Genomic DNA, 16146 nt, shown 5'->3' with positions numbered 1-16146 from the left:
AAGTCAGGATAGTGTGCGACTTGGAGGGGAACCTGCAGGAGATGGGGTTCCCATGCGCCTACTGCCCTTGTTATTCTAAGCTGATAGAGGTCACAGGTGTGGAAGGTGCTGTTGAAGCAGCCCTGGTGAGTCGTATCTTATAGAGGATACACACTGCTGCCACTGTGCGTCGGTGGTGGAGGGAATGAATGTTTATGGTACTGGATGGGGTACCGATGAAGCGGGTTGCTTTGTCCTGGATGGTGTCGAGCTTGAGTATAACTGAAAGTGGAGAGTATTCCATCACACTCCTGACTTGTGCCATCTAGATGTTGGAAGGGCTTTGGAGAGTTGAAAGGCACGTTACACGCCACAGAATACCCAGCTTCTAACCTGCTCTTGTAGCCACATTATTTGTGGTTGGCCCATTTAAGCTACTGGTTAGTTGCGACTCCCAGAACGCTGTTGGGGGATTCAGTGATGGTAATCCCATTAAATGTCAAGGGCAGTTGATTAGATAATCTCTTGTTGAAAATGGTTATTACCTGGAACTTGTGTGGCACAAATGTTACTTGCCACTTATCAGCCTAAGCTTCAATGTTGTCTAGGTCTTGCTGCAGGCAGTTCCAGACGGCTTCATTATCTGAGGAGTTGCAAATGGATGGAAATTTAAAAATTCAGGCATTGATTAACTGGGAGCCAATGTAGGTCATCGAGCACAGGGGGTCACGGATGAATGGGACTTGGTGCAACCTCATCAGCAGTAGTTAAATAAATTTAGTTAAGACAGGGCTATTGGATGCAATTGTTTGATACTGTATCAACAGGAACAGCAGTAGAGTTTTATCCAAGAGGAACTTCCACAAGAAGTGAATGATGTCAAGTTTATGGAGGGTGGAAGATGGAAGGCCAGCCAGGAGTGCATTGGAATAGTCAAGTCCAGAAATAACAAAGGCATGGTTGAGGGCTTCAGTAGCAGTAGAACTGAGGCAGGGGCAGATTCAGGCGATGTTATGGAGGTGGAAATAGGCAGCCTTTGTGATGGCACAGATATCTTGTCAGAAGCTCATCTCAGAGTCAAATACAACACCAAGGTTGCAAACAGTCTGGTTCAGCCACAGACAGTTGCGGAGAGAGAAATGGAGTCAGTGGCTGGGAAAACAGAGTTTGTGACAGAGACTAAGACGATGGCTTCAGTCTTCGTAAAACTCTTGCAGGTTGTAATTACTGGAGACAAACAGTAGTTGACTGTAGGGAATCTGAGGTAGATATACAAGTTTTTTTTAAATATAAGCTGCACTCAAGATGTTTAAACACACTGCATGTTTCTACTTCATTACATATGCGTGTTACTTTGAATACTCGAGTAAAACACATTCAACTCTATCATAGTGTATCAGTTTGCTTTAACCTCCCACAGAAACAGCCCCGCCCAAGAGCTGTCCAACTAATATTGCTGAAGCAACTCGAGTCATAGTAACATAGGAGCAGACATAGGCCATTCGGCCTGTTGAGCCTGCTCCGCCATTCAGTTAGATCAGCCAATCATCTACCTCAAGGCTACTTTCCCACGCTATCCCCATATCCCTCGATGTCATTAGTATCCAGATATCTATCAATTTCTCTCTTGAACATGCTCAGTGACTGAGCTTCCAGAGCCCTCTGGGGTAGAGAATTCCAAAGATTCACCACCCTCTGAGTAAAGAAATTCCTCTTCATCTCAGTTTTAAATGGCCCACCCCTTATTCTGAGACTATGTCCCGCGGTTCTAGACTCACCAGCCAGGGGAAACATCCTACCTACATCCACCCTGTCACGTCCTGTAAGAATTTTCCAAGTTTCAATGAGATCACCTCTCATTCTTCGAAACTCAAGAGAATACAGGCCCAGTTTCCGCAATCTCTCCTCATAAGACAACTCCTCCATCTCAGGGATTAGTCTAGTGAACATCCGTTGCACTCCCTCTATAGCGAGTATATTCTTCCTTAGATGAGGAGACCAAAACTGTACACAATACTCCAGGTGCGGTCTCACCAAGGCTCTATACAATTGCAGCAAGACTTCTTTACTCCTGTACTCAAATCCCCTTGCAATGAAAGCCAACATACCATTTGCCTTCCTAAATGTTGGCTGAACCTGCATACTAGCTTTTAGTGACTCATGAATAAGGACACCCAAGTCCCTTTGGACATAAACACTTTTCAACCTCTCATCATTTAAAAAATACTCTGCCTTTCTGTTTTTTTCCACCAAAGTGGATCACTTCACACTTATTCACATTATATTCCATCGGCCATGTTCTAGCCCATTCACTTAGCCTGTCCAAAATCCCCTTGAAGCCTCCTTGCATCCTCCTCACAACTTACATTCCCACCTAGTTTTGTGTCATCAGCAAATTTGGAAATATTACATTTGCTCCCCACATCCAAATCATTTATACAGATTGTGAACAGCTGTGGCCCCTGCACTGATCCTCACAGTATCCCACTAGTAACAGTCAGCCATCCCAAGAATGCCCATTTATTCCAACTGTTTTCTGTCTCTTAACCAATTGTCAATCCATAACAGTATATGACCCCCAATCCCATATGCTCCAATTTTGTTTACGAACCTTTCATTTTACTGACCAGTCTGCCATGTGGGACCTTGTCAAATGCCTTACTAAAATCCATGTAGACCACATCCACTGCACTACCCTCATCAATCCTCCTTGTTACTTCCTCAAAAAGCTCAATTAAGTTCGTAAGACATGACCTTCCCCTAACAAATCCATGCTGACTATCCCTGATTAATCCGTGCCTTTTTAAGTGGCAGTTTATTCTGTCCCTCAGAATTGATTCTAACAATTTACCCACCACCGAGGTCAGACTGACAGCCTATAATTATTTGGCCTATCCCTCACACCCTTTTTAAACAATGGTACAATGTTCGCAGACCTGCAATGGTCTGATATCTTGCCTGTATCTAGTGAGGATTTGAAGATGATCCTCAGAGCATCCGCTATTTCCTCCCTGGCCATTGAGATAGTGGATGCATTGGTGGTTATCTTTCAAAATTCTATAAATTCTGGAAAGGTTCCTGCAGACTGGAAAGTAGCAAATGTAACCCCATTAGATCTTTGAGGGGAGATAGTGGGGTAATGTTACTGGACTAGAAATCCAGAGGCCCAGGCTAATGCCCTGTTGGGATTTAAATTCAGCTAAAAATCTGAATTGAAAGCTAGTCTCAGTAACAGTGCCATGAAAACTATCGATTGTCGTTAAAAACCCATCTGGTTCACTGATGTCCTTGAAGGAAGGAAATCTACTGTCCTTACCTGGTCTGGCCTACATGTGACTCCAGACCCACAGCAAAGTGGTTGATTCTGAACTGCCCTCTGAAATGGCCCATCAAGCCACTCAGTTCAAGGGCAATTAGGGATGGACAACAAATGGTGGCCAGCCAGCGAAGCTCACATCCCATGAAAGAATAATCAAAAATATTTAAGAAAGGAGGGAGAGAGAAAATGGGGAACAACAGACCTGTCAGTTTGACATCAGTAGGAGGGAAAATGTTAGAAACTATTATAAAGGATGTGATAACTGGACACTTGGAAGATAATGATATGATTGGGCAGAGTGAACATGGATTTATGAAAGAGAAATCATGTTTGACAAACCTGTTGGAGTTTTTTGAGGATGTTTCTTGTAGCATAGATAAAGGAGAACCAGTGGAAGTGGTGTATTTGGATTTACAGAAGGTTTTTGATAAGGTCCCACACAGAAGGTTCCCACTAATGAACTCTCGTCCCTTATTAACAGCACTACCCAACCTCCTTTTCCTTTTTGCCTATCCTGCCTAAATGACGAATATTCTTGAATAGTCAGTTCTCAGTCTTGGTCACCCTGTAACCACATCTCTGTAATGGCATTTAAATCATACCTGTTTTCCTCCATTTGTGCCTTGTTTTTGGTTTTTGTTTACAGCTAGCAATTAATTGAAATTCCTCTTTTGGTTAAGAGGCAAGTTAGGCTTCTTGCAGTTTTAAAAAGGGAATACTAACACTCAGTAGCTGCAGCTAGTTAATTCAGTAATAAAAACAAGAAATGCTGGAATCACTCAGCAGGTCTGGCAGCATCTGTGAAAAGAGAAGCAGAGTTAACGTTTCGGGTCAGTGACCCTTCTTCGGAATTCAGTAGCTAGCTTAAACTGGTTTCTGAGTTCCAGCAGAGCTCGAGCAGAGCTGACACAGCATTGTTTTCAGAGTATAAATTCAGGGGACTCAGTGCTGCTTGTATGCATTCAGTGCTGCTGGAGGGCACAGAGTGTTAAGAAGGGAGTTTGGTAATTGAGGGAGTTCGGTAAGGAGGGGAACTATAAATTAAGAAAATAAATTCGAGTGCACATAGTGTAAAGTGGGAGCTTGGTGTGTGAGGGAGGGGCTCCTTTCTTTTGTTCTTTTACCTTTTTCCAGCCTCCAGTAGCTGTCCCTTTCTTCGGTACAGGGGAAGAAGTTGATTGGTGAATAATTGGTAAGTTATTTTACTTTTCATTGTAATAAAACGTTTTTAAAGTTACGGAATGGCAGGTCAGCTCAGCCAAGTGGAATGTATATCCTGCGGTATGTGGGAAGTCATGGACACACCACGTGTCCTAGAAGAACACATCTGCAGGAGTGTCACCGCAGCAGAAGCTCAAGCTCCAGGTTTCGGTACTCGAGCGGCGACTGGAGTCACTGTTGTGCATCCGCGAAGCAGAGGACTACGTGGATAGAACATTTAGGGAGGTGGTCACACCGCAGGTTAGCAGCATGCAGGTAGAGAGGAATGGGTGACTGCCAGGCAGTCTAAGAGAACCAAGCAGGTAATGCAGGAGTCCCGAGTCTATCTTGCTTGCTAATCGGTTTTCCATTTTGGATACTGGCGACAGCGATGGTTCCTCAGGAGAATGCAGCCAGAGCAAAGTCCGTGGTACCAGGGGTGGCTCAGCCGCACAGGAGGGGAGGAAGAGGAGTGGAAGAGCAATAGTGATAGGGGATTCGATAGTCAGTCTATAACAGGCATTTCTGCGGCAGTATACACGACTCCAAGATGGTGTGTTGTCTCCCTGGTGCCAGGGTCAAGGATGTCATGGAGCGGCTGCAGGACATCCTTCTGGCAGACAGTGAACAGCCAGAGGTCGTGGTCCACATTGATACCAATGGCATAGGTAGGAAGAGGGATGAGGTCCTGAAAGCAAATTTTAGGGAGATAGGAAGGAAATTAAAAAGCAGGACCTCCAAAGCAGTAATCTCAGGATTACTCCCAGTGCCACATGCTAGTAAGCATAGGAATAGAAGGACTGATCAATTCAACACATGGCTGGAGAATTGGTGTAGGAGGGAGGGCATCAGATTTCTGAGGCATTGGGACCTGTACAAGATGAACGGGCTACACCTTAGCGGGACCAGAACTAACAACCTTGCAGGGAGATTTGCTAGTGCTGTTGGGGAGGGTTTAAACTAGCTTGTCAGTGAGATGGGAACCTGAGGGGTAGCTCAAATTGGAAGGAAGTAAAGCTGGTAACAGGAGGTAGAAAAGTAGCAAGTGACATTCGAAGGCAGACGAAACAAAGGCGAGCATCAACTAGGCTTAGAATGCAGAATGTCAAGACGACAAGGTTAAGGGCACTCTACCTGAATGCAAGCAGCATTCGCAACAAGGTAGATGATTAAAGGCCCAAACAGAGGTAAATGGGTATGATCTAATTGCCATTACGGAAACGTGGCGACAGGGTGACCAAGACTGGGAACTGAATATTCAAGGGTATTCGACATTTAGGAAGGACAGGCAAAAAGGAAAAGGAGGTGGTATTGCGCTGATAATAAGGGATGGGATCAGTACATTAGTAAGGGAGGATCTCAGATCGGAAGAACAAAATGTGGAATCTGTTTTGGTGGAGCTAAGACACAGCAAGGGGCAGCAAACATTGGTAGATGTTGTTTGTAGGCCACCAAACTGTAGTGGTAAGGTGGGGCATGGTATTAATCAGGAGATTAGAGAAGCATATGGCATGGGTAATACAGTAATCATGGGTGACTTCAATCTGCATATAGACTGGGTAAATCTAATGAACACTAATGCTGTAGAGGAAGTGTTTCTCCAGTGTGTTACGGATGGTTTTCTAGAGCAGTATGTTGAGGGACTGACTAGTGATCAGGCTATTTTAGATCTAGTATGTAATGAGAAAGGGCTAATTAATAATTTTGTTGTAAAAGAACCTTTAGGGATGAATGACCATAATATGATAGAATTTTACATTATGTTTGAAAGTGAGGTAGTTCAAACTGAAGCCACGTTGTTAAATTTGAACGAAGGAAATTATGAAGGTATGAGGGGAAAATTGGCTGAGGTGGATTGGGAAAATACATTAAAAGCCATGACAGTACATAGGCAATGGATAGTCTTTAAAGAAATATTATAGTTTACAGCAACTATACATTCTTTCAAGGAACAAAAACCCCAAAAGTAAAGGCAGTCAAACGTGGAACGCAAAGTAAGTAAAAGATTGTATAAGATTAAAAGAAAAGGCCTATAAAGTTGCCAGAAAAAGTAGTAAACTTGAGGATTGGGAGGGTTTTAGAATACAGCAAAGGAGGAAGAAGAAACTGATAAAGGGAGAATAGAATATGAATGTAAGCTAGCAAAAAACAAAACGGACTATAAAAGATTCCACAGGTACTCAAAAAGGAAACGTTTGGCTAAGACAAATGTGGATCCATTACAGGCAGAGTCAGGAGAATTTATATTGGGGAATAGAGAAATGGCAGAGAAGCTAAATGATTACTTTGTGTCTGTCTTCACTGAGGAAGATACAAGAAATCTCCCAGAATTAGAGATCCAAGGGATGAGGGGGAATAAGGAATTGAGGGAAATTAGTGTTAGTAAGAAGGTTGTATTGGAGAAATTAATGGGGCTGAAGGTTGACCTGATAGTCTACATCCCCAGAGTGTTGGACGAGGTAGCTATGGAGATAGTGGATGCATTGGTGACCATCTTCCAAAATTCTATAGATTCTGGAGCGGTTCCTGCAGATTGGAAGGTCGCAAATGTCACCCCACTATTTAAGAAAGGAGGGGGAGAGAGAAAACAGGGAATTACAGACCTGTTAGCCTTACATCAATCGTTGGAAAATTGCTAGAATCTATAAAGGATGTGATTAATGGACACTTGGATAATACTGATCTGATTGGGCAAAGTCAACATGGATTTATGAATGAGAAATCATGTTTGACGAACCTGTTGGAGTTTTTGAGGAATAAAAACAAGAAATGCTGGAACCACTCAGCAGGTCTGGCAGCATCTGTGAAAAGAGAAGCAGAGTTAACGTTTCGGGTCAGTGATCCGAAGAAGGGTCACTGACCCGAAACGTTAACTCTGCTTCTCTTTTCACAGATGCTGCCAGACCTGCTGAGTGGTTCCAGCATTTCTTGTTTTTATTTCAGATTTCCAGCATCCGCAGTATTTTGCTTTTATTTTGGAGTTTTTGAGGATGTTGCTAACAGAATTGATAAAGGGGAGTCGGTGGACGTAGTATACCTGGAAGTCAGAAGGCTTTTGATAAAGTCCCCCACAGGAGATTGGTTTGCAAAATTAAAGCACATGGGACAGGAGGTAATATACTGGCATGGAATAAGGATTGGTTAACAGGCAGAAAGCAGACAGTAGGAAGAAACGGGTCATTCTCGCGTTGGCAGGCTGTGACTAGCGGGGTACTGCAGGGCCCCAGCTGTTCACAATACATATAAAATAATTTGGATGTGGGGACCAAATGTAGCATTTCCAAGTTGGCAGAAGACACAAAAATAGGTGGGATTGTGTGCTGTGAGGATCATGCAAAGCGGTTTCAATGGGATTTGGACAGACTTAACAAGTGGGCAAGAACGTGGCAGATGGAATATAATGTGGAAAAATGTGAGGTTATCCATTTTGGTAGGAGGAACAGATGTGCAGAGTATTTCTTAAATGGTAAGAGATTAGAAAGTGTAGATGTACAAAAGGACCTGGGTTCCTTGCCAATAAGTCACTGAAAGCCAACACGCAGGTGCAGCAAGCAATTAAGACGGCAAATGGTATGTTGGCCTTCAAAGCAAGAGGATTGAGTACAGCAGTAGTAAAGTCTTGCTTCAATTGTATAGAACCTTGGTTAGACCACACCTGAAGTAAGCTTCAAAATTGATTTATTGGCTGTGAACCACTCTGGATGGCCTGAAGATGTGAAATACGCTGTACAAACAGACAAAATTGATGAGCAGGATAAGACCAGCTGGTCCATCAAGTCTGCCCCTCACAGCCACCCCCAGCCATGTAATCTCCTAGGACAGGCAAAGATAACAGAAAAAACCCAGGACCAATAGAGGAAAGACCCTCAAATTCCTCTCCGAACCCCTCAGGAGATCAAAACCAATCCAGTGTATTAATTCAAGCTCTCTACGTCCAATGCAGTGGTCTCAGCAAAACAAAAAACCTATGGCGAAACCTATCATATTGCATAAACAGCTGCAATATCAGCCAGAGACATCCAGTGAAGACCATTTGACAGCCAACATTCCCTTAGCCAACCACAACAGCACCAACACATTCCAAGGCTGCACTATCTTTAGTCATGAAAGCACACGTGTCATACTTATCCCAGAGACAAGTAACTGGAGACCAGCAAACCCTGATTGAACCAGTCACTTCCAAAGATCCTTCGACAAACACTGTGCCACAAGTTACTTGTTTTAAAAACTTCCCTCTGCTCCTGAAGTTTCTGGCGGGAGGGGCTAAAAGTTCAGGCACTGGCAGACCTGCAGTATAGTACTCAGATGGTTATGCTTTGCGTTTGTGCATAGACTGGAAGTACGAGTAGGTTAGTTGAAAGGGGGGTTGAAGTTATCCAATATTTAGGTAAATTGTTCACTTGGTGAAAGGCTCAAGTACCAACACACGTTAAAGATTGGGATATCAGAATCAAGAGGGAGTCAGATGAAAGTTTTTTTTTTAAAGAGATGTGGCTATTCGTTACCAGAAAAGCCCTTTGAAGTTATGAAGTGTTAAATGTCAAAAGGCACTTTTATATATTTGAGAAGAAAAGGGGTTGAAGGGTGTGGCAGGATGGTGGGAATGAGGGGTGTGGTGAGATGGGAGAATTAAATGATAGTGAGAACGCAGGATTGGTCTGTCAGAAGGGATAGGTTCGTTGTGCCCAATGGGCGGTTCCTACTCCTAAAAATTCATGCTGTTAGAAGTAGGTACCAAAATGTTACACTTGGACAGTAAGTGGTGCATGTATGTAAATATTCTTCCTGATTGAAGTGCTCACTAAAACAGCACATTGTTAGTGTTTCAGCCACCTTGTAATACTCTGAAGAACCATTCAGATTTTTAAATCATAAATCACTAAAATCCTGCTTGTCAGAGATATTGAAGGTTAAGTAATTCATATTAAAATCACTTCAGCTTCATCTGGGCACTCAATGTGGTACAAAAACAAGAAATGCTGGAATCACTCAGCAGGTCTGGCAGCATCTGTGGAAAGAGAAGCAGAGTTAACGTTTCGGGTCAGTGACCCTTCTTCGGAACTGGTGAATTGGTTCACACGTGCGCTCTCCCCAAAAATCATTTCTACTGTATAATTCCAACTGACACCTACAATTCACTTTAGGATCATTAAACCCCCATAATAGAATATCTTGCTCAGTATATTACTCATTTTATCTTTATCAGTTGGTGTCATGTCAAGTACCCAGGTAAAAGAGAACACTCGAAGCTGAAGTGCTTTCAATGTGAATTACTTAGCCTCTTGTGTCTCCAACAAGTAGAATTTTATAAATGCCGATTTACAAATCTGAATGAATGGTTCTTCAAGAATTATTGCAAGGTGACAGTAACACCAACAATGCGCTGTTTCAGTCAGCATGTCAACCAGAAAGAATATTTTTACTGCTAGAAAACGCACATTGTGGATATTGCATGATGACAGGATCAAACTTGCCTGCAATTCCTCCTCCTAATTGACAGGTTGTTGACATTCACTGAGTCAGTGGGTAGCACTCTCACCTCCAAGTCAGAGACTCAAGCCCATAATTTGGGCTGAAACATGAGGCCAGTACCAAGGGAATACTGCACTGCAGGAGGTGTCGTCTTTCAGATGAGACGTTAAACTGAGGCCCCATCTGCCTCTCTGGTGGACGTAAAAGATCCCACTGCGCTATTTTGAAGAGCAGGGGAGTTCTCCCTGGTGTCCTGGTCAACATTTATCCCTCACCAACATCAGTAAAACACATGATCTGGTTATTGTCACTTGCTATTTGTGAGAGCTTGCTGTGCGCACACTGGGTGCTGCATTTGCAGCATTACAACAGTAACTACACATCAAAGAGTGTTTCATTGGCTGTAAAGCACTTTGGTGTGTCCCGGGCTCACGAAATGAGCTATCAAAACGCAAGTCATTCAAGTTTTTCCTTTGCCGTGTCTGAGCTTACAGAGCAAGTTTGGGGACTTGGGGACAAGGTATTTAAAAAAGGGATGCCAACACACAATGTACTATATCCCAGCACAGGCTAGCAGTGCTCGGAGAGATGAATGGAAAAAGGGAAGGAAAACGGAAAGGGGAATAAACATCAGTTTTATGCAAATCACAGGTAAAGGCAGATTTTACAGAAATGTACAGTTGGATTGACACTGAATAATGCAATTATGTATAGCAGCAGCTGACAAGATTTTTTGAAAATTCATAAGTCCTGAATTGTTGGAAAATTTGGATATACTTGTTCACTTTTGTACAAGTGCTTTCAAACATACCTAATTTAACTTCTACTAACCAAGAAACAAATTAATCGTAACAATGCAGAAATCCTCTGAGTACATTCAAAACATTAATCCAGGTGTATCGCCAACAAGCCACAAATGGTCAGATGCAGTACAGGAGACAGAGACACAAACAGGAGGAATTGGTATTGGAGGAATGACAATACACTGACACAGACTGTCACTCTTCAGAGCTAGAATACAGCAATCCCCTAGACAACTAGTCAATGTAACAAGCCAACATTGATCATAAGCTAGACTTCTTGCACTGAGCCTGGACAGGCATTTATGCCGCGGTGGCTGTAGTGGGGAAGAGACGAGACGGTCGCCCACTTCCTCCTGGAATGTGTCTTTGCAAAGCAGGTGTGGAAAGAGATGCAGTGGTTTTTGTCAAGGTTCATCCCAAGCAGCTCTATAACACAGGAGTCTGTGCTCTACGGGCTGTTCCCAGGGACGCACACCGAGACAAACATCAACTGCTGCTGGAGGACTATCAATTCGGTGAAAGACGCCCTTTGGTCTGCCCGAAACTTGCTGGTCTTCCAGCGCAAAGAGCTGTCCACAACCGAATGTTGCAGACTGGCTCATTCCAAGGTCCAGGACGACGTGCTGAGGGATGCACTAAAGCTTGGGGCAGCCACAGCAAAGGCTCAATGGGGATAGACCACAGTGTAAGGTCCCCCCATCAAGCTGAACTGAGGGGCTGGATCCATAGGAAACCCCTCGAACTGTATCGGGAAAATTTTCATTTGCTGTAAAATGTAAAAATGTAATTGGCATGACAAATGTGAAATGAAAGGGTTGTGAGGCAACTCATGATTGTAATGAAGCAAACAGACCTCCTTTGCACTGTTTGTATTTTTTGACTTGGTGCTGTTTGAAACTGGTAATGTAATTTCTACAGATTTTTATGAATAAAGTATATTTTGGAAAAAAAAAATTATGCTGCGGGGGAAGGGGGGGCACGGCGAGGGACGTGTGGGCAGCCTGTAGGAGGAATTGTTGGAGGAGGGGTATGAGAACATTTGATGATTCAATCAGTAACAGGAAAGCACTCGGGAAATGGCATCTAATCTTAAATGCACTTTTTAAATCAAAGTTTGAAATTTCAAGATCTCTGCAGCAATCTCAAAAAAAAAACAAGATGACAAATCCTTCCTAAATCAGACTGCAGTAACCTTCATTCCAGCTAGTAAATTAACACAGTGCAGTGAAGGACCACAAAACAGTGAATCCTGACCACAGTTTCCCCAATAGCTTCTCTGCGATATCAGCCATAAGAGAATTATTTCCGCACTGGGAGTGGATGATATGATGAAAGATTTACAAGGAAGATAAGATCCCCCAAGAGTTTAGTGGTTAAATGCGCCACATGTTACGATGTTAAGTCATACAGACACAGAAGGTCCCAGGCTCGATTCCCAGTCACTACTGAGTTCAATGAGTTGGGCAGTGGTTACAATTAATTAGATTCCGTACCCAGGTCTAATGGGGGAGAAGTTAAGTGACCCAAGGTTTCTGTTATTCATTTCTACTCAGTGACTCTCGTAGACGCAACATAAACTTTTATACAGCATCTTCAATATAACAAAATATCTCAAGACGTTTCACAGGAGCTTTATCAGACAAAACCTAGCACAAAGGAAGATGGATGTAGTTGTTGGAAGTCAATCATCTCAGCTCCAGGATATCACTGCAGGACTTCTCCAGGACATCACTGCAGGACTTCCCCAGGGTAGCATCCGAGGCCCAAACATCTTCAGCTGCTTCATCAATGACCTTCCTTCAATAAAAGATCAGAAGTGGGGATGTTCACTGATGATTGCACAATGTTCAGAACCTCAGAACTCCTCAGATACTGAAGGAGTCCATGTAGAAATGCAGCAAGACCTGGACAATACCCAGGCTTGGGATGATAAGTGGCAAGTAACATTCGTTCCACACAAGTGCCACGCAATGACCATCTCCAACAAGAGAGAATCTAACCATCTCCCCTTGACATTCAATGGCATTACAATCGCTGAATCCCCCACTATCAACATCCTGGGGGTTACCATTAACCAGAAACTGAACTGGAGCAGCCATATAAATACCGTGGCTACATCGTCAGAGGCTAGAAATCCTACGGCGAGTAATTCACCTCCTGTCTCCACAAAGCCTGTTCACCATCTACAAGACACAAGTCAGGAGTGCGATGGAATACTCAATACTCTCCACTTGCTTGGATGGGTGCAGCTCCAACAACACTCATGAAGCTGAACAGAACGCTTTATTGGCACCCCATCCACAAACATTCACTCCCTTCACCTCTGACGCACAGTGGCAGCAGTGTGTACCATCTACAAGATGCACTGCAGCAATGCACCAAGGCTCCTTAGACAGCACCTTCAAAATCCATGACCTCTACCACATAGAAGGACATATTCAGCAGATGCATGGGAACAGCACCATCTGCAAGTTTCCCTCCAAGCCACACACCATCCTGACTTGGAACTATGCCATCGTCCTTCACTGTCGCTGGGTCAAAATCCTGGAACTCCCTCCCTATCAGCACTGTGGGTGTACCTACCCCACATGGACTGCAGCGGTTCAAGGCAGCTCACCACCACCTTCTCAAGGGCGATTAGGGATGAGCAATAAATGCTGGCCTAGCCAGCAATGAATAAAATAAAACAATCCACATAGCAGAACAAAGAAGTAGGTTTTAAAGAGAATCTTAAAGGAACAGAGAGGTGGAGAGGTTTAAGGAGGAAATTCCAGAGCTCAGGTTCTCGGCAGCTGAAGGCACAGCTGCCAAAGGTCAAGCTGTTAAAATTTGGTTAATAAAAGCAAAATACTGCGGATGCTGGAAATCTGAAATAAAAACAAGAAATGCTGGAAATACTCAGCAGGTCTGGCAGCATCTGTGGAGAGAGAAGCAGAGTTAACATTTCAGGTCAGTGAACCTTCTTCAGAACTAGCAAACATTCGAAATGTAAAAGATTATATGCAATTAAAGCGGGGGTGGGGCAAGAGATAAAGGAAAAGGTGTAAATAGGACAATGTCACAGAATAGCTGACCAGAAGGTCATGGAGCAAAGGCAAACAATATGTTAATGGTGTGTTGAAAGACCAAGCATTAGAACAGATACTCCCCCCTGCTCACATCTCTGTCCTGGGATTGCTGCAGTGTTCCAGTGAACATCAACGCAAGCTCGAGGAACAGCATCTCATTTACCGATTAGGCACACTACAGCCTGCCGGACTGAACACTGAGTTCAATAACTTCAGAGCCCCCCATTTTACTTTTATTTTCAGTTATTTTTTTATTTTTCCTTTTTTTTTTAAAATATATATTTTTTGTGTGTTTATTTTATTTTATTTCATCGCAGTTTGTTCACCCACAGTTTTTTTCATGTTGGTACTTGCGGCTGTTCAACTTACAGTCCATTAACACCCTATCTGTACTAATGCTTTGTCTTTCAACACACCATTAACATATTATTTGCCTTTGCTCCATGACCTTGTTCTATCTACACCTTCTCCTTTGTAATCTCTTGCCCCACCCCCACTTTACTTGCTTATAACCTTTTACATTTCTAATATTTGCTAGTTCTGAAGAAGGTCACTGACCTGAAACGTTAACTCTGTTTCTCTCTCCACAGATGCTGCCAGACCTGCTGAGTATTGCCAGCATTTCTTGCTATTAAAATTGGGGATGTGCAAGAGACCAGAATTGGAGAAATGCAGAGATGGCGGGGGGGGGGGGGGGTTTAATCTTTCATGGGATGTGGGCGTCGCTGGCAGGCCACAATCTGTTGCCCGTCCCTTATTATCCTTGAACTGAGTGGCTTGATAGGCCATTTCAGAGGGCAGTCAGTCCTTTGTAATCTCTTGCCCCACCCCCACTTTACTTGCTTATAACCTTTTACATTGCTGTGGGTCTGGAGTCACATATAGGCCAGACCAGGTAAGGACAGCAGATTTCCTTCCCTAAAAGGACATTAGTGAACCAGATGGGTTTTTACGACAATTGATGATAGTTTCATGGCACTATTACTGAGACTTGCTTTCAATTCCAGATTTTTTAATTAATTGAGCTGGAGGAGTTTATGGAGATAGGGAGAGGGTTGTCAGGCTAGAGGAAGTTACAGAGATAGGAAGGGTTGACAGGCTGGAGGAGGCTACAGAGATAGGGAAGGTTGTCGGGCTGGGGGCAGGTTACAGAGATAGAGTGTGCAGTTGGTAGACACTGAGGTCAGCTGCAAGTCCCACTATCAGATGGCCCAGGCTCATGCCTGAACAGCAGCCACAGAATGCTGGAACCAGCCAGAGTCAGTGCCTCCGGTGGGGGAGGGGGAGGGAAATGGAAATATGGTGAAGAATCAAGCTAGACAGGGGTTGCACACCCCAAAACAGAGAATTACAGGGTAGAAGTTCACTACCGTTCAACATTGTGTGGTAGGAGAACTGGGGCATTAGTTAAAATAGAAGGGTCCAGCAGAGCTCAGAGTCATAGAGAGATACAGCACTGAAACAGGCCCTTCGGCCCACTGGGTCTGCGCCGTCCAACATCCACCCATTTATACTAATCCTACATTAACCCCCATATTCCCTACCACATCCCCACCTTCCCTCAATTCTCCTACCACCTATCTACACGAGGGGCAATTTACAACAGCCAATTTACCTAGCAACCTGCAAGTCTTTGGCTGTGGGAGGAAACCGGAGCACCCGGCGGAAACCCACACGGTCACAGGGAGAACTTGCAAACTCCGCACAGGCAGTACCCAGAACCTAACCCAGGTCGCTAAAGCTGTGAGGCTGCGGTGCTAGCCACTGCGCCGCCACTGTGCCAGCTGTTAGTCCATTTCAATGCAAGAGTTGAAAAATGTTCCATAATAAACTATTTCCAAACAGTTCATGAGACAATTACATTAGGCATACAGACATTATAAATAGTGTAATAAAAGCAAAATACTGCGGATGCTGGAAATCTGAAATAAAAACAAGAAATGCTTGAAATACTCAGCAAATCTGGCAGCATCTGTGGAGAGAGAAGCAGAGTTAACGTTTCAGGTCAGTGACCCTTCTTCGCAACTGGCAAATTTTAGAAATGTCAAAGGTTATAAGCAAGTAAAGCAGGGGTGAGGCACCTCCACTTTACTTGCTTATAACCTTTGACATTTCTAATATTTGCCAGTTCTGATGAAGGGTCACTGGCCTGAAATGTTAACTCTGCTTCTCTCTCCACAGATGCTGCCAGATTTGCTGCGTATTTCCAGCATTTCTTGTTTTCATTTATTAAAAATAGTGTAACCCATCTCAAACACTGGGACACATTGCCCACCCCAGACTTTTATCTGATGTGCTCAGGACT

The 16146-nt window shown here is 43.7% G+C and overlaps 1 protein-coding gene across 5 annotated transcripts in view; it reads right to left on the bottom strand.

Annotated features, from left to right (window-relative positions):
- The window catches only part of LOC137378698 (granule associated Rac and RHOG effector protein 1-like), a 193619-nt gene that overhangs the window by 128825 nt on the left and 48648 nt on the right, over nt 1–16146 (bottom strand). For 2 of the 5 annotated variants that reach the window (XM_068049044.1, XM_068049047.1), the window contains one exon: nt 525–622. The exons of the other annotated variants lie outside the window; for them this stretch is intronic. The gene's annotated coding sequence lies outside the window, so the exon portion shown is untranslated. Of the gene's footprint in view, nt 1–524; nt 623–16146 lie in introns of those variants that run through there. 5 annotated transcript variants of the gene reach the window in all.

Source organism: Heterodontus francisci, chromosome 17 (genome assembly GCF_036365525.1).
Source record: "Heterodontus francisci isolate sHetFra1 chromosome 17, sHetFra1.hap1, whole genome shotgun sequence".
In the NCBI taxonomy this organism is placed as follows: domain Eukaryota; kingdom Metazoa; phylum Chordata; class Chondrichthyes; order Heterodontiformes; family Heterodontidae; genus Heterodontus; species Heterodontus francisci.
This window is presented reverse-complemented; position numbering and strand designations above follow the sequence as displayed.